General features: G+C 38.4%; 1 protein-coding gene and 1 long non-coding RNA gene across 2 annotated transcripts in view; one reads left to right on the top strand and one right to left on the bottom strand.

The window, feature by feature from the left end:
• LOC126272768 (tubulin beta chain) overlaps positions 1-19,656 on the top strand; it is a 98,536-nt gene that overhangs the window by 11,979 nt on the left and 66,901 nt on the right. The gene's annotated exons all lie outside the window — the stretch shown is intronic.
• Positions 7,020-8,042, bottom strand: LOC126272770 (uncharacterized). The gene is made up of 3 exons (XR_007549261.1): positions 7,655-8,042; positions 7,387-7,497; positions 7,020-7,208 (listed from the first exon to the last, which is right to left on the bottom strand). It is a non-coding gene; the product is annotated as an uncharacterized LOC126272770 (long non-coding RNA).

Genomic DNA, 19,656 nt, shown 5'->3' with positions numbered 1-19,656 from the left:
AATTGAACAAAAACACCTGTTTTACTCTTTGAGGATACAGCATTTAGCGCAAGTCACACAGAGAATCATTAAAATTGCAATCTTAACAAGAACAGTTACCAATAGTGTGTATATACCAATAAGAGATCATTCGTTGTTTTCAGTCACTTTTTCGTATTAACTTTCGTTACCGATAATGTGCAGTAACACTCAATTAAAGAGGCATTATGCGGGCCTAGCATGAGAGAGACATAGAGGCATACAGGTAGTAATTTTTCCCTGGTGTCTTTTTCTAGTGTAAGGGAAAGGGAGTTGTACTATGTAGAAGTTAGTAATAAAGGTGTAGTGTCGTTTGGTAGGTCTGGTAAATCAGAGAATTTTATCAAATGCTGTTGTTGATAAGCGTAATTCTTGTACCGATTGCAAATAATCCTTGCTTTAGAACTTCGGGAAGATAACTGTTGACAGCTGTCTAAAGTGGTTACTGTAACAGCTGCTAAGAAACATGGGAAAAATTAACAAGGTTTGGGTTATTCGGTGTTTCGGTTTAAGGCTTAGGCTGAAGAACTGATCAAAACAGTTTAAAAGTGCTTGGGGTTCTACACAAATACTTTCAGATTAATGAGTTTCTACGTGTCAGTATAAGCTATAAGGATGAAAGATGCTCACTGCTAAGTTAAGGTCACTACAACGGAGGTCGATGACAAAACACATAACATTGTGATGCAGCATTGCCGAAAGTGCGCAAGATAATAGGAACAATAGGCATCTCAACTGAACGTGGACACAATATCCTGCACAAAAACTGTGTGTGACTGGTGTCAGGATTGTCAATTGTTAACCCATAACGCATCCAGCATAATCTTCCAGCAGCGCTGTTTAGTCAGAATCGATAGGACTTTTTGTGTCGTTTCGGAACTGTGGGCGAAACTGTTGTTGTTGTTGTTGTTGTTGTCTTCAGTCCTGAGACTGGTTTGATGCAACTCTCCATGCTACTCTATCCTGTGCAAGCTGCTTCATCTCCCAGTACCTACTGCAACATACATCCTTCTGAATCTGCTTAGTGTATTCATCTCTTGGTCTCCCTCTACGATTTTTACCCTCCACGCTGCCCTCCAATGCTAAATTTGTGATCCCTTGATGCCCCAAAACGTGTCCTACCAACCGATCCCTTCTTCTAGTCAAGTTGTGCCACAAACTTCTCTTCTCCCCAATCCTATTTAATACCTCTTCATTAGTTACGTGGTCTACCCATCTAATCTTCAGCATTCTTCTGTAGCACCACATTTCGAAAGCTTCTATTCTCTTCTTGTCCAAACTAGTTATCGTCCATGTTTCACTTCCATACCTGGCTACACTCCAAACAAATACTTTCAGAAACGACTTACTGATACATAAATCTATATTCAATGTTAACAAATTTCTCTTCTTCAGAAACGCTTTCCTTGCCATTGCCAGTCTACATTTTATATCCTCTCTACTTCGACCATCATCAGTTATTTTGCTCCCCAAATAGCAAAACTCCTTTACTACTTTAAGAGTCTCATTTCCTAATCTAATTCCCTCAACATCACCCGATTTAATTTGACTACATTCCATTATCCTCGTTTTGATTTTGTTGATGTTCATCTTATATCCTCATTTCAAGACACTGTCCATTCCGTTCAACTGCCCTTCAAGTCTTTTGCCGTCTCAGACAGAATTACAATGTCATCGGTGAACCTCAAAGTTTTTACTTCTTCTCCATGAATTTTAATACCTACTCCAAATTTTTTTTGTTTGCTTTACTGCTTGCTCAATATACAGATTGAATAACATCGGGGAGCGGCTACAACCCTGTCTCACTACTTTCCCAACCACTGCTTCCCTTTCATGCCCCTCGACTCTAATAACTGCCATCTGGTTTCTGTACAAATTGTAAATAGCCTTTCGCTCCCTGTATTTTACCCCTGCCAACTTTAGAATTGGAAAGAGAGTATTCCAGTCAACATTGTCAAAAGCTTTCTCCAAGTTTACAAATGCTAGAAACGTAGGTTTGCCTTTTCTTAATCTTTCTTCTAAGATAAGTCATAAGGTCAGTATTGCCTCACATGTTCCAACATTTCTACGGAATCCAAACTGATCCTCCCCGAGGTCCGCATCTACCAGTTTTTCCATTCATCTGTAAAGAATTCGCGTTAGTATTTTGCAGCTGTGACTTATTAAACTGATAGTTCGGTAATTTTCACATCTGTCAGCACCTGCTTTCTTTGGGATTTGAATTATTATATTCTTCTTGAAGTCTGAGGGTATTTCACCTGTCTCATACATCTTGCTCACCAGCTGGTAGAGTTTTGTCATGACTGGCTCTCCCAAGGCCGTCAGTAGTTCTAATGGAATGTTGTCTACTCCCGGGGCCTTATTTCGACTCAGGTCTTTCAGTCCTTTGTCAAACTCTTCACGCACTATCGTAACTCCCATTTCGTCTTCATCTACATCCTCTTCGATTTCCATAATATTGTCCTCAAGTACATCGCCCTTGTATAAACCTTCTATATACTCCTTCCACCTCTCTGCCTTCCCTTCTATGCTTAGAACTGGGTTGCCATCTGAGCTCTTGATATTCATACACGTGGTGCTCTTCTCTCCAAAGGTCACTTTAATTTTCCTGTAGGCAGTATCTACCTTACCCCTAATGAGATAAGCTTCTACATCCTTACATTTGTCCTCTAGCCATCCCTGCTTAGCCATTTTGCACTTCCTGTCGATCTCGTTTTTGAGACATTTGTATTCCTCTTTGCCTGCTTCATTAACTGTATTTTTATGTTTTCTCCTTTCATCAATTAAATTCAATATTTCTTCTGTTACTCAAGGATTTCTACTAGCCCTCGTCTTTTTACCTACTTTATCCTCTGCTGCCTTCACTACTTCATCCCTCAGAGCTACCCATTCTTCTTCTACTGTATTTCTTTCCCCCATTGCCGTCAATTGTTCCCTTATGCTCTCCTTGAAACTCTGTACAACCTTTGGTTCTTTCAGCTTATCCAGATCCCATGTCCTTAAATTCCCACCTTTTTGCAGTTTCTTCAGTTTTAACCTACAGGTCATAACCAATAGATTGTGGTCAGAGTCCACATCTGCCCCTGGAAATGTCCTACAATTTAAAACCTGATTCCTAAATCTCCGTCTTACCATTATATAATCTATCTGATACCTTTTAGTATCTCCAGGATTCTTCCATGTATACAACCTTCTTTTATGATTCTTGAACCAAGTGTTAGCTATGATTAAGTTATGCTCTGTGCAAAATTCTACCAGATGGCTTCCTCTTTCATTTCTTAGCCCCAATCCATAATCACCTACTATGTTTCCTTCTCTCCCTTTTCCTACTGACGAATTCCAGTCACCCATGACTATTAAATTTTCGTCTCCCTTCACTACCTGAATAATTTCTTTTGTCTCGTCATACATTTCATCAATTTCTTCATCATCTGCAGAGCTAGTTGGCATATAAACTTGTACTACTGTAGTAGGCATGGGCTTTGTGTCTATCTTGGCCACAATAATGCGTTCACTATGCTTTTTGTAGTAGCTTACCCTCACACTCCTATTTTTTTATTCATTATGAGACCTACTTCTGCATTACCCCTATTTGATTTTGTATTTATAACCCTGTATTCACCTGACCAAAAGTCTTGTTCCTCCTGCCACCGAACTTCACTAATTCCCACTATATCTAACTTTAACCTATCCATTTCCCTTTTTAAGTTTTCTAACCTACCTGCCCCATTAAGGGATCCGACATTCCACGCTCCGATCTGTAGAACAGCAGTTTTCTTTCTCCTGATAACGACGTCCTCATGAGTAGTCCCCGCCCGGAGATCCGAATGGGGGACTATTTTACCTCCAGAATATTTTACCCAAGAGGACGTCATCATCATTTAATCATACAGTAAAGCTGCATGTCCTCGGGAAAATTTACGGCTGTAGTTTCCCCTTGCTTTCAGCCGTTCGCAGTACCAGCACAGCAAGGCCGTTTTGGTTAATGTTGCAAGGCCAGATCAGTCAATGTTTATGCAAATTAGTCGTCCCACATGAGCAGCATTTTCCGGTATGGATGCATCACATTCTCTCATGCCAATAACATGCCCTCTTTCAAACTCACTGATTTGTCAGTACGGATCGTGAGGCATCCTGCATGTCTGCTCAAGTAACACTGAGCGAAACTTGCATCCATTATTATACATCAGTCAACACTACACTCATGTTCAGAGAAAAACAACATCTTGAACGAATAGAGAATGGACATTCATATTCACAGGATATGTACATTAATATGTTCTGCAGAAATGATTGTCTTTCAGTCACCTCGATTCAGCATATGTCCTGTTGCCTAGTAGGCAGAGGGTACGCCATGGGCCTTGATAACTTGTTCCTGTGGAAAAGCCATCCATGCTGCATTCTCCTGGTTCCAAAGTTCTTCTGTGGTGACTGGCATTGGGTCACAGCACTGCACCCATCGTTTCACCAAGTCCCACACATTGTAATTTGTGGTTGTACTCAATAGCACCCCACATCAAAAGGCCTTGAGGTGGCACTTATGTGAATGCAGTCACCGTGATGCCGCTCCCCCTGTCTGTGGCTAACCAAAATGCGCCCATCGTTTACAAACAAAACGTAAATTCGTCCGAAAACACTATGTGGTGCCATTCGTGCTCCCAGTGACGACGTTCTATACACCATTGTTGTCTAGCATGTTTCTTCAAATTAGTCGTTCCACACGAGCAGCATTTTCCGGTATGGATGCATCACATTCTCTCATGCCAATAACATGCCCTCTTTCAAACTCACTGATTTTACAGTACGGATCGTGAGGCATCCTGCACGTCAGCTCAAGTCACACTGATAAGTCTGTGAGGCATCCTGCACGTCTGCTCAAGTCACATTGATCCATTATCTTCGGCTCATAGCGACGACAGCCGCGCTTAGCATTCATCTCACGCTAGGTGAGGAGAACCCTACGTCACAATGATTTAACGCTACGTCATCGTGACGTAATTATCCTAAATCGACTAAATGGGTACGTAATCGACCTTCGCAGTTGTACCGATAACGTCAAAGCTAAATGTAAATACATGGGTACAAACGAAGTGGCAGGAGTTGTGTGATATGCTCATCCCAGCTGAATGAATTGTTAAATGTAATACCAACAATTTGCGATGTTATTGTGTATTTCATGAACATAATTAATGTCTGAGCGAAGGAACCATAACGAAATAAAAAAAAGCTTGTCATTCTTTTTAAATCCGATGAATCGTGCATAAATCGTGTGGACAGAAAAGTGAAGTAATTAATTATTAAGCTACAATCCAAAGACTGTGAGATGTTATTGTGTGTTTCGTGAATGTAACGAGTATCTGAATGAAGGAATCATAACCACAACGAAAGTTAAAAAAGTGTCTAGTCATGTTTTCAATCCGATTAATATTGAATAAATCATGTGGGTAAAAACGTAAAATAGGAAGAAATTAAAATCTTTCGTATTTTTATAAAATCCAATGAATTGTACATAATTCATGTGGGCAGAAACGTTAAACTGAGAAACTGAAGTGGTTCTGAAGATAATTCCGAATGTTGCTAGAAACATTAAACCATCTAGTTCCATTTAATTTTGCCTTCGTGTTGTAAATCAACTAAGAAATATAGTGAAATCTTTCAGACTATCTTCATGGATCTGCTCGAAAGTTCTCTCATCTCCGTTACACCTCATGTTCAAAACGACGTACACGCTAGCAACACCGGACAATCAAAGCACATAAACGATTAACAATGCAGATTCAAGAAGCACACAACAGACGATATATACTAGTGGTGGGCAGGAAATCGCGTATCTGTTAGAAATCACAGCGATTGAGAAGTCACAGATATCACAGTAACAACTTTACAAAATCTAGCTGCGATTTCAGTCACAGTTAGCAGTTGCAAGTATCATTTCACAATAAACGCCGTGAGCCATCTGTTGGCCGAATTCCATACTGCTTTCTGCGATTTCAGTGACAAATCGCAACTAAGAGTCGTAAGTAGCAACTAAAAAGCGCAGTTAACATTCTTTTCCTAGTGCCATCTGTTGAACGATGTACGTACTTCGTTATAAGAGCCTTGTGCCTCACGAGATCGGTGTGCTGTGTGTGCGTATGAAGGACTTCTTTCATTAGTGGTACAAGTCCATTTTTGTTAATTTCGAGATACGGATTCGTAAAGTTAAATGAGCGCTGAAAAATCTACAGTTGAGATACCAGAAATATTCAAGCATATGGCTTCTTGCTAGAAATGAACCTTTATTAATGTTTGTTTGGATCATTAATTTCAGAAGCATTATAGACAGAAAAGTGGAGGTAATGGACTTGTACCACTATTGAAATAAGCCCTTCACATTATATGACAACATGCACATTCAGCATCAGTTATGATTGGTCAAACACAGTTGTGACTCTGAATGTATTATATTAATAAGAAGCAACATTGCCTTTTTCTCCCAATTTTGGTTAATACTCCACATGTCTACAGGACTTTGCAATGTTAACACAGCAGAACTCAGACATCTGTATAAGTGTAGTGAACTGAAAACAGCATTATTGAGTCATATGAATGCCTCACTTTTATTCCGGTACAGTTCAAGACTCGGGATAAAAGTTTTGCCCTTCGTGTTCTACATGGCAACTTCACACACACGAACTTTTTGCCGACACTACAACCACCTACATAAGTAAGCTTTTCCTGTGTTACTTTCAAGTAATGCACTTAAGATATTCCTGATTTAATTGGAAGATCTGTACTTCCCACTTTCATATCAACAGCCTCAATATGCATACACTATACCTCGGGCTATGTTACAGGTCAGTGTCACACCAAGATTGTGGAGGGGGGGGGGCGGCGGCATGTCACTCTTCAACTAGTGTTTACCAGTAAATATGTGGCGGAAAATTACGGGTATACGACGGCTTAAACATTTGGAAAATGAGATTTTCATTATTCAATCACTGCATTTAACACTTATTAATCCTTTAAAATCGCATAACAACTTCAATAAAACACAGTTTAATCACTCATCTGCACACTTATTTCAGAATTATGTCACTTTTAAACTGCAAATCCTCTAAGAGCTGTCTTGAATCTTCACGAGTCTCTCTCAATAGCCTTGATGTGGATGGATACGTACAGCAACCAGTAATCAAGAGTCAGAATTGTGTCTGCAAAATTACAAGGATTATTAAACAATTTTTGCTGTCACTAATTACAAGCAATATAATTGACAGAGTAGATTGCTAATATTTGCTGTAATGTAAGCCACTCAATGGGGTATATTTCACATTTGCAAGAACGATCTCACTGAAGTAATTAAGTCCATCGAAACACTTAGAAACTAACCTCTCGTCTGACGAAAACGGTCTAAAGATGCAGTGGCAATTTCTCCAAATCTGTTGACAATGATATTTTGAGTTATCAATTTACTGAGTGACTGAAATGTAGTTCAGGTACCTGTGAACATAACAATATGTTAGAATTAATTTTCTAAACACGAACTATACGCTACTATATGGCTACTTACATATTAATTACACTATTAATATTTTCACAGTTGTTTCTTTAATACGTAATTAAAGCCAACGGAAGAACAAACGTAAAACTTACTTACCAATGACAGATTTGTTAAGATGCAATTTTCTGTGTGAGCAGATGTAACTTTTTAATACGGTTGTAAGTCGCAGAAATCGCAGAAGTCACAGAAATCGCAGAAGTCACAAAAATCGCAGAAGTAGCAGAAGTCACAGAAATCGCGGAAGTAGCAGAAATCGCAGAAATAGCAGTGGCGGAGGGATACGTGACCTACCTTCCTTAACTGCGACTCTTAATTGCGACAAATCACAGTTAAGAATAGCAGATACTGAAAAGTAGCATTCACAGAAATCACTGATATCGGAAAATCGCAATTTAGCCCATCACTAATATATACAGAATGCACACAACAGTAGATACGACAACTCGTGGAACTCATGACGACGCGTGCTTACGTCACTATGACGTGCGGCTCTCCTCACCTAGCGTGAGATGAATGCTATCGATGTTGACCTCGAACTCGCTCTTTATATGGTGCTGTGTGTAGGTAGTGAACTATATACCTCTGAAAGTAAATCGAAAAATAAAGTAGAAAAGTGTACAAAATGTGTTAATTTTGCTATATATTGTGATGATAAGTGTATTTCATGCTTCTTTGTATCAAAAGTTACCGAAAACATTGAGGGTGAGTCAAATAGAAAAGCGAATTACTCGTGTGATGCAAGCACGTCTTCACATGAGTACAACTGTCGTGTAGTTTCTGAAAATTTAAACGCGGAACTGTGCTCCAGAAAAAGAGAACAAATAAAGGGTTGGTGTGTTTTAATTGTAACACTATTCATCGTCTCAGAAATGTGAATGCTAATCTAAGTCAGAAAATATGGTTCTGCTCAAAATGTGAAAGCAAAGAGTTAGGCCTACAGCTAAACGAATGCAGATCCAGTACCGAAATTGTTTTAGCGCTACTTCAGGAAATACGCACTTAAAACAAAAAGTAATACAGCATGAAGCATTTAGTGTATCAGAAGAACTCAGTACCGATAAAACCCAAAGTAAATCGAATAAAAACGAAAACGTTTGTGCAAGTCTTTGCAAAAAGTGTTCAAAAAAGACAAATGGTGCCATATGTGTGTGCTACAAAAGCATGTTTCATTATCGATATGGCAAACTAGACGTACAAGTGTGGAAGTGTGAATTATGCAGACTCGATAAGAAAAGCAGTCCAGATCTCTCCGAGACTTCGCATATAAAAATCGCAAATAAGTGCTCCCAGCCATACAAGTGAAAAACAGTTCTAAGGATTATAGTATTTAAAGTGACGAAAACCTTTCATCACAATTTATAGGTGAAGACACACTTAATCAGTGTATGACAGACATTCATATAAGTGGTGTTAAGGAGAATATCACCTCTGGAGATAATCAGTCCGGTCAACACGCAACTACTCCCCAACTCCATCACCCACTATCTCAGAGCTCCAAGGAAGAAGAGTCAAGAAGAAAATTGATGTTTGTTACCGACAGCCATGGGCGCGGAATCACATCTCATATACTACATGAGACATCTACAACGATTGCTGCTATGGGATTCATCAAACCAGGTCCAGGTTGAGTAAACATACAAACACGGCAGAAGTCGGTAAGTTATCCACAAATGATTACATTGTGCTAGTTGGAGGATCTAACGATATCTTTAAAATCGAAGCATCAAATGCCTGTCAGGGGCTAAAGGAATGTTTGAGTGACTTAACTCATACTAATGTTGTTCTCTACATCCCACATCTTCATGAAATACCACAATGAATCATGAAATACATGCAACTAATGACAATATGAATCGATTGCTAAATACTTCAAAAACGCTACTATAGTGAATATAAACTATATTGGCCGCCGATTTCACACTGCTCATGGACTGCATCTAAACGGCCTGGGAAAACGCCTTGTAGCGAATAAAGTGCTGAGTGAAATAGGAAATAAGCTTCAAGAGATAATCACGTGGTCAGTATTGTTAGACAAACATCGGCAATCTGTTTCTAAGGCTTTTTTAGGCCAAATGTTAAGACTGGTGATAATCCGAGGTGTAATATTTTACCAAACAGTCCGAGTTTATGGGGAAATGCTAAGCTATCGAAGTGTAGCTACGAACCAAGAAATAACGGTAGCAGTAAACTCTGTGTGTTCCACTAAAACATCAATGGTCTCAGAAACAAACTGGAGCTTCTAAATCTCGACATTATTGATGCTGAATCTGTAGTCTATGCACACATAATATGTCTTACAGATCACCATATGACAAATGGAACTGAAATACCTCAAACTGATGGATACTCATTAGCAGCCAGCTATTGTAGAACTATAAAGGAGAAAGGAACTGCAATCTATTTTAAAACTAATGTAAAATATAAATCCCTAGACACGAGTATTTACAGTGCAGATTCTCACTTTGAAGACTGTGGAACCGAAATTACTACAAATAATAAGTCGTTTATAATTTTGGCAGTTTTTATAGCCCCTGCAGGGAAAACATGTATCTTTTTAAACCAAATGGAACAACTTCTGAACCAATTATATTCAAATCACAAGGATTTAAGTATCATAGGTGATTTTAATGTTAAGTTCTTAACTACAAATAACAGCAGAAGAGAACTAGAACACCTGATAGAATCATTTAACCTAATTTCTGTAGTTAACTTTTCCACTAGAGTAAGTAGTACTTGTAAGAGCCTAATTGATAATATATTCCTGGGCAGATACAGAAGTCTAATTCTCATAGGTCTGTCAGATCGTGATGGTAAGCTGCTTACAGTAAATGATGTCAAACTCTGCGATAAACCTAAACACTCTTTTAAAACTGTCAGGCCAGTCAACTTAGAAATCTTTAACCTTCTCTAACAGCATATCGACTGGACCCCTGTATTTATGGAGAGGAAAATTAATGAAAAATTTAAACTGTTCTCTAATGAGTTTTTGTCATTATTTGAAACTGTAGTTCCAAAAATAATCTTGAGAAACAATTCCAGGCCGCAAAATGGAAACCCTGGGTTGCTAAAGGGATCAGAACTTCCTGTAGAACAAAAAGAAGTTTATATGAATCCCTAAGGCTATCTAATGATCCCATCAAAAAGGATGACTATAGATTGTTGTACTGTAATATTTTAAAAAGAGTAAAAAAATCCAAAACTATGTACATAACATCTGAAATTGATAACTCAAACAGCAAATCAAAAACCATCTGGCAAGTTATAAAGAGAGAGTGGTAAAAAAATGGAGTACATGACATACATAGAATTAATTCAGGATGGAAGTACTGTAAAAAATACTGAGGAAGTTGCTAATATCTTCAATAAACATTTTTAACAGCTGCAGAAAAGATTGGCTGTGAAGGCTCAGTGGATGATACGATAGCCCTTCTGCACAAAGCTAACAATGCCAGAGTTTGCCAGATGCAGATAACCCCCATAACAATTAGTGAGATCAATGAGACAATCAGAGAGATTCAATCAAAAAACTCTTGTGGGGTTGATAATATTTCAACTAAGATACTCAAGCACTGTCATGGCTATATAAATGCACCCTTGTGTCACATTTTTAATGAATCCCTAAAACAAGGTATTGTTCCACTTAGATTAAAATATGCCTGTGTGAAACCACTTTTCAAGAAAGGTGAAAAAACTGATTTATAACAAACTACCACTCAATATCACTGCTAACAAGTTTTTCAAAGGCTCTCGACATTCTGGTATACAGGAAAATTTTTAATCACCTGAACACCCATAACATTCTGAGTCAATGTCAGTTTGGTTTCCGGCAAGGCCTATCAATTGATGATGTTATTTTCTCTTTCACCAATCAAACTCTCGGATCTCTTGACAGAAAATTGGCACCACTTGGAATCCTATGTGACCTATCCAAAGCTTTTGTCTGTGTCAACCACGAAATTCTGTTAAATAAAGCAGACTACTATGCGTTAAGTGGAATAATGTTGACATGGATTAAATCGTACCTTACAGATAGGAAACAGAGGGTAATAATTACTGACAGTAATGGAATCCCAGCTTTATCCAAGTGGGGCACAGTCAACACTGGAGCGCCTCAAGGCTCGGTATTGGGGCCCTTGCTGTTTCTTATCTTTATAAATAAGCTCCCGCACTGCACCACATCAGTGAGCAAGTTCACCCTATTCGCTCACCATACTTCTCTTCTAGTTGATAAAGCAACAGGGAACAATTGGGAAATATCTGCAAACAATACATTTGATAGCATCCTGAAATGGTTTTACTGTAATGGACTCTCTCTAAATATAAAAAAAATCTCATTATGCACAGTTTCACATGGCACATAAACAACCAGGACAACAAATTAAGCAAGTCGACTCAGCTAAGTTCCTGGGTGTGTACACAGACTGCAAACTTAATTGGTCCAACCATATCCTAGATCTAGCAAAAAGGCTACATTCTGCAACATATGCCTCACGCATAACTGCATCAATTGCAGATAAGGAGGCCATAAGAGCTGCTTTTGATGAAAGGAGAAAATATAAAAATGCAGTAAATGAAGCAGGCAAAAAGCAGGCAAAAAGGAATACAGACGTCTCAAAAATGAGATCGACAGGAAGTGCAAAATGGCTAAGCAGGGATGGCTAGAGGACAAATGTAAGGATGTAGAGGCTTATCTCACTGGGGTAAGATAGATACTGCCTACAGGAAAATTAAAGAGACCTTTGGAGAAAAGAGGACCACTTGTATGAATATCAAGAGCTCAGATGGAAACCCAGTTCTAAGCAAAGAAGGGAAAGCAGAAAGGTGGAAGGATATTATGGAAATGGAAGGGGATGTAGATGAAGATGAAATGGGAGATACGATACTGCGTGAATAGTTTGACAGAGCACTGAAAGACCTGAGTCGAAACAAGGCCCCTGGAGTAGACAACATTCCATTGGAACTACTGACGACCTTGGGAGAGCCACTCCTGACGAAACTGTACCATCTGGTGAGCAAGATGTATGAAACAGGCGAAAGTCCCTCAGACTTGAAGATGAATATAATAATTCCAATCTCAAAGAAAGCGGGTGTTGACAGATGTGAAAATTACCGAACTATCAGTTTAATAAGCCACAGCTGCAAAATACTAACTCGAATTCTTTACAGACGAATGGAAAAACTAGTAGAAGCTGACCTCGGGGAAGATCAGTTTGGATTCCGTAGAAATACTGGAGCATGTGAGGCAATGACTTTACGAACTTATCCTAGAAGTAAGATTAAGGAAAGGCAAACCTACGTTTCTAGCATTTGTAGTCTTAGAGAAAGCTTTTGACAATTTTGACTGGAATACTCTCTTTCAAATTCTAAAGGTGGCAGGGGTAAAATATAGGGAGCGAAAGGCTATTAACAATTTGTACAGAAACCAGATGGCGGTTATAAGAGTCGAGGGACATGAAAGGGAAGCAGTGGTTGGGAAGGGAGTAAGACAGGGTTGCAGCCTCTTCATGATGTTATTCAATCTGTATATTGAGCAAGCAGTAATGGGAACAAAAGAATAAGTTTGGAGTAGGTATTAAAATCCATGGAGAAGAAATAAAAACTTCGAGGTTCGCCGATGGCATTGTAATTCTTTCAGAGACAGCAAAGGACTTGGAAGAGCAGTTGACCGGAATGGACAGTGTCTTGAAAGGAGGATATAAGATGAACATCAACAAAAGCAAAACGAGAATAATGGAATGTAGTCGAATTAAGTCGCGTGATGCTGAGGGCATTAGATTAGGAAATGAGACTCTTAAAGTAGTAAAGGAGTTTTGCTATTTGGGGAGCAAAATAACTGATGATGGTCGAAATAGAGAGGATATAAAATGTAGACTGGCAATGGCAAGGAAAGCGTTTCTGAAGAAGAGAAATTTGTTAACATCGAGTATAGAATTAAGTGTCAGGAAGTCGATTCTGAAAGTATTTGTACGGAGTGTAGCCATGTATGGAAGTGAAACATGGACGATAAATAGTTTGGACAAGAAGAGAATAGAAGCTTTCGAAATGTAGTGCTACAGAAGAATGCTGAAGATTAGATGGGTAGATCACATAACTAATGAGGAAGTATTGAATAGGATTGGGGAGAAGATAAGTTTGTGTCACAACTTGACCAGAAGAAGGGATCGGTTGGTAGGACATGTGCTGAGGCATCAAGGGATCACCAATTTAGTATTGGAGGGCAGCGTGGAGGGTAACAATCGTAGAGGGAGACCAAGAGATGAATAACAGATTGAGAAGGATGTAGGTTGCAGTAGGTACTGGGAGATGTAGAAACTGGCACAGGATAGAGTAGCATGGAGAGCTGCATCAAACCAGTCTCAGAACTGAAGACAACAACAACAAGAGCTGCTTATTTTGGATATTTCCGTGCACTTTTGGCTTACAGGATCATCTTTTGGGGCAATCAGCCCTTGGCAAAAAAACGTTTTTATTACTCAGGAGAGAGCTATACATATCACGAGTGGTGTGCAAGCAAGGCACTCATGCAGGAATCTGTTTAGGAAATTACAGGTATTTACAATGATATCTCAGTACGTATACACCCTTTTATGTTTCATTAATAAAAACCACTCTCGCTTCAAAACCAATAGTGAATATCACGGTCACAACACAAAGTCAAAAGAGGAGTTTCATAGTAACCAGTCAAACTAAACCTTGTACAGAAAGGAGTCAAACAGGCATCAAAATTTACAATGCTCTACCCAGTGTCATGAAAAGTCTTGCTCCTGAAACATCAAAGTTCAAGAGCAATCTGAAGGAATACATAATACAAAAGTCGTTCTATTCAATTAATGAATTGTTTAGTACATAGGAGCAAGTTTTTATTATACAACCGAGTTACCCACGCAATGCAAGCATAAATGAAACTGTTTATTGCTGTAATATTATACTGTTGCTGAAATACTTTGATATTATTAATCTGAATGTGTACACATAATTGTTAATTCTGATGCATGTAATATGTTTGTATTCCTCCTAGTGTCCCAAGCGGTTACAATGAGTTTTCTCATGAATTAACATTATTGTGTGCTGCTGTATTGTTAACATCGTTAAAATATTGGCTTGTTCCATATCGTTGCAACTCCATTGTTATCAGGATCAGTGGAACTCGCAATACAAATACATTCAATATAAATAAATTCAAATGCTAATAATTTCTGCTGAACATACTAATGTACACGCCTTGTGGTACTAATGTCCTATCTCTAGCCGTTCAAGGTGTTCTGTTTCTTGTGAACATGAATGTATGAACTAGGACCAGTGTAATTTTATTGCAGAATGTGAAAACAAATTTATCAGGTAATAAGCAGATGGACAATGTTCTTTTTTTAGGTTCTCAAGGAATGGCCCTGATAGATTATGTAAAAAAAGGGCAATCCATAATTGGGTCCTGATAACTTCTTTGTTGGATAGCAGGGCATATGGTGGTTGAAATGCAGCTATGTTTGTTACAAAAAGGGTGATCTTTCACAAGAACAGTCCATAGTTGCACAATGTAATGTTATATTGTTGCTCAAATATGAAGAAATTGCAAACTGCCTGGAGCAAATGCACAGCGTCGTCGCACTTAATCAAACGATTCTCGCGCTTTCGACTTTGAGATTTTTCGACTGTATGTGGCCCATTTCAAAACGTATTCAAGGTATTTGCTAAAGAAAAGAGCACACCTTGCGACACAGTGGTAAAACTCTTCCTGATTGGATAATATTGTATGAACACATTTTCCTACAAAATACTACCAACATACATACTTTTCTCTTTTACAGCTCATGCTCAAAAATACCACTGCACAAATTTAATTCGCTTGCGCGTTGATAGATGCTGTATTGCTTATCGTAGATGGGCCTATTCTTTGTTTTAAATTTTTTAATATGCCATGGACTTCGCAAATGTGGAGGGGGAGCAAGAGGAGGCACTAGCCACCCTCTCCTCTCACCTTGCGTTGGAAACTGGAGTACAACTTTTTACTAAATAGAGAACTCTCAGACACTTCTAGAAATGATTGTCTATTACTCTGATAAAAGATTGTCTATTATTCTGATAAGCTGAAGGTTTGGGCAATTTTAGGATAATGTTGACGACCCCAATGAAGAATATTGCTTTATTAATCGTTGCATAATTTATGCTTGTTTGGTTGTCACACTGCTGAAGGGCTATTAGCCGTTTCGTTCGGCGAAGCTTTAATTTTGTACTAACATAAACTCAGGGTTCATTCGAACCTTTGCAGACTCGCCCCCCAGCCTTTATTTCTGTCAATCCCTTGTATCCGCTATTGTTTTATTCAGACGTGGCGCATGGAAATCGCTCAGTTTGACGTAGTGGACCGCTGCACACTTGCCCCTGCTGGACACGATGGAGTTCAGGGTCTGTTTAAGGCATAAACGACACTAGCCGACATTTGGGACACAAGCTGAGAAGAGCGCGAGATGCGGCACAACTGCCAGACTTATGTACAAGACGTATCACAATTATTAGTAGCGGCCGCTTGGGGCGCCAAGGTGAGAGAGACACCCAAGTACAAGATTTGTATACAGTGCATTTCACAATTAGCAGCTAAAACTGACACGGATGAAAGTGTCAGAGTGAAAAGGGGAAGGGGGGAGTGCTCCAAATGATAAATATTTTGTGTCGGAAAATATTCTCGAAACTGTCTTGACGGTGTTATACAGTACATGTGCTTGTTTCAATTGCAACAAAAATCGAATGTGTGAAATGTAAGACATACTTTCTGAAATACACAATTAATACAAACATTTTCATTTGGCTAATACTCCATAGTATGCACAATATTGTCAATTTTGTCCGAAAACTTCAGTTTTCCAAAATAGCCATCGTTAAATCTTGCTGTAATTTATTAAATTTTGTATGTTTTCCTTTTTTAACGGTATGATCCATTGTCTTTTATACACTGTGTGACATGTAGCAATTTATATTAGCTTGTGTGAGCCAGAACCGGCTTGGCAGTGGGTCTCATCATGACTTCTGACTTGAGTATAAAACGTATGCCACGCCTTCGTTCATTCTGTTAGCATGGGGGTCTGCAGAAATTTATGCAGAGGATGGAGAGGGGGGTAAGACTAAACTTGCCACATTTTATACAAATGAGATTGTCAGTTTCGAGACGTCGCAAACCACATGAACTAAATTTTATAGGTAACAAAAACTTATTAAATTTCATAGAATTTATAATGTATAATGTATGAATCAAAACTTAATACTCCAGATTACTTGGGGAGGAATGAGGAACGGAAGATTAGGACTTTAACGTCCAGTCGACATCGAGGTCATTAGAGACAGACGAAAATGCCGGATTGTTTCAAGGATGGGAAAGGAAATCAGTCGCGCCCTCTTTAAGGAACCGTCCCAGCATTTGCCAGGAACGATTTAGGGAAATGACGGTTAACCAAAGTCAGGATGATTGGATGGCAGTTTGAACTCTTGGCCACCTGACTGCAAGTCAGTGTGACAACCACTTCGCCACCTCGTTCGGCGAGGGTGGGGGGAGAAGAGGTAAGTTAACATCTTGCTCCTTCCCCTACCTCTGCGGACGTCTATGCCTGTAAATAAGCATGAAATAATAATTTCGACTAAAGAAGCTCAGCTTTTTGGATATGTTATAATTTGAGTATAATAATATTATATGCTAACCCCAAAAAGACACTCGGCAAGGGTATTGATGCGATAAAATCGAATGCCGACAGTGTGTACAACAAACAACAGTGTTCAATGAGACTAACATGTCACACTTAACACGATTCCAAAATCAGTTACATATAACATCGTTAATTCCGCCTATCACTCCTGCTCTCACACATCTAGATGCACTGAAGAGTGTTTTGCTAGTTCACATTCGCAGCAGTCAGAAATCAACCAATACCAGATGGTGTCATTTAGGTCCTCTCGATTCAAATAGTCACTTCATTTATCTCCCTCAGCAACAAACTCCCTTTAAAAAAGCAAGTAGGATGTAGGACTTAGACTATATTTAAGTTGGCCATATTTTCGAAACAAGAAGAAAGGACATTTTGAAATTTTTGAAAATGAAAAAGGGATAAAACAGAAAGCGTAAAGTTGTTTCGTCATAAATACCATGGATTCGAAATTAATAATAAATAAATAAAATTGTGTAACTTGTACAACAGTTCTGAAGTGTAGAATTATTGCAGCAGGATTCATCCTCGCTGATGTTTTGCTGATGAGGGTATATTCTTCAGTAAGTACACTTTACCACTCGACATTTTGTAAAAATTTATGCAAGTATAATTAAAGCCCGCCTTGTTAATCAACATAGCTTGCAGAGTCTTCACTGAAAGAGTGTTCTTGTCAGTTGTCCATAAACCATTCATATGAGAAAACATTCGGTTGGTGATGGTGTTAGTCCCAGGTAAACAAAGAAGAAGTTCCAATATTTTGAGATAATTCGTATAAGGCACATTGTTCATGTTACAGCGTAAAATAATTTCTACCCAAGAGTTGCTACATGATGATTTTTCCCATTTTCCACTTTTGTAAAATTTTCGGAGATCACAGGTGCTCAACAGCGACATTATCAGCTCAGATATTTTCAGTGATATGTATTGTTTAATATAGACATACTCGTAATACAGGTCAGTATCGTCCGTTACAGCTAAAGGAACCATTTCATGAATGAAATCTTCATTGGGGTACTCCTGCCTTAAGTGCTACCCAACTGATGTCCCACAATCTCTCAGTGGGCCCCAGCCACTTATTTAAACATTCAGCTGCAGTCTGATGAAATACATGGGCATATTGTTCAAAATTTGCAACCTCTGATGATAATCCCTCATTTTCCAATTTACCAAGAATTGTTCTGACAACTGATGTTATGAAACAGCCTTCATCCTTGGAAACTAAATTGGCCTTTAAATCATTAAACACAGAAATTACTTCCAAAACTATAATTGTTTCACCTTAACTCTTTGCAGTGTATTGTGAAAAGTTGATGTTTGTGAAGAAAGCTTTTTCAAGAAGAATTTTTAAAGAATTTTTTTTGAAGAATGATTTTTATAGACTGATTTAATAAGAAACGGACATTTATTTTCAGATTCAAATACGATTTCAGAGGAGCAAACATTGTCAAAAGACGTCTGGCCATAGTGAGTAAAGCCACTTTTTTTGTACTGCTGGTCTACAAATTCACAGTATACTTTAAGATTTTCAACTCCTTCAATATACACAAAGAAGTACAAACATATTTTAGAAATAACGCCTCCAATATGAATAGGAAGAACATCATATGGATAGTATTGTGGATCATATTAGCAGAACCTCAATCCCAAGTAAGTTATGACTAAATTTCCTCTAGTTTTGTGAAGGCGTTGATGCCTTTTCTGGAAGCACACCACCAAATCTGCATTTCGTGTTACTTGCACAAAGAGCGGTTTCTTTAAGTTGTTATTTTTCAAACACTCGTTCAGAAATGTGGCAATGATTTCTGAAGTTTCTCCAGGAAAGGATTTCAGATCCATTATTTCAACTTGAATCCCCTCAGTAGGATTAATGTACCTAACAAGCAACGGAAACACTTTTACTTCGTTATGGTATGATGCATCCACGTCACTTATATAAAATTAGCTATCTGCAGATTAGATTCTTGTTGAGAACTGACAAATGGGGTTAACACATTGGATATAACTGCCTCAGTTTTGTTACAGCTGCAATTAAATTTTTGTTCAAAATTACGTTGGATAAGTTTAGCATTACAGTCCGTTGATCTGAAAGACTGGTTTTGTTGGACGGTATGGTAACTGAACGCTCCTTCAACAGCTACTAATTTCATCATTATCACCAAAAAAAGTCAATATGGTTCTAGAATAAGCATTTGCATGCACCATTCTTTTATGTTTTTCACTTTTAACATATATTGTGATGTAAACGATCGCCCCCCATGGCTTATAATGAAAGCAGATGCACAATTATTGCACCTAATATCTGCGTCAGAAATTGTTTTTTTTTTATGTATGGGCATTCCTTTTATAGGTCACTATTAAAAACACACTTCATTTCGAAGACGATATATTATAATCAAGTGTTTTAGC

This window comes from Schistocerca gregaria, chromosome 5 (assembly GCF_023897955.1).
Source record: "Schistocerca gregaria isolate iqSchGreg1 chromosome 5, iqSchGreg1.2, whole genome shotgun sequence".
In the NCBI taxonomy this organism is placed as follows: domain Eukaryota; kingdom Metazoa; phylum Arthropoda; class Insecta; order Orthoptera; family Acrididae; genus Schistocerca; species Schistocerca gregaria.
The sequence above is the reverse complement of the archived record's forward strand: the minus strand, read 5'-3'. Positions and strand labels throughout refer to the sequence as shown.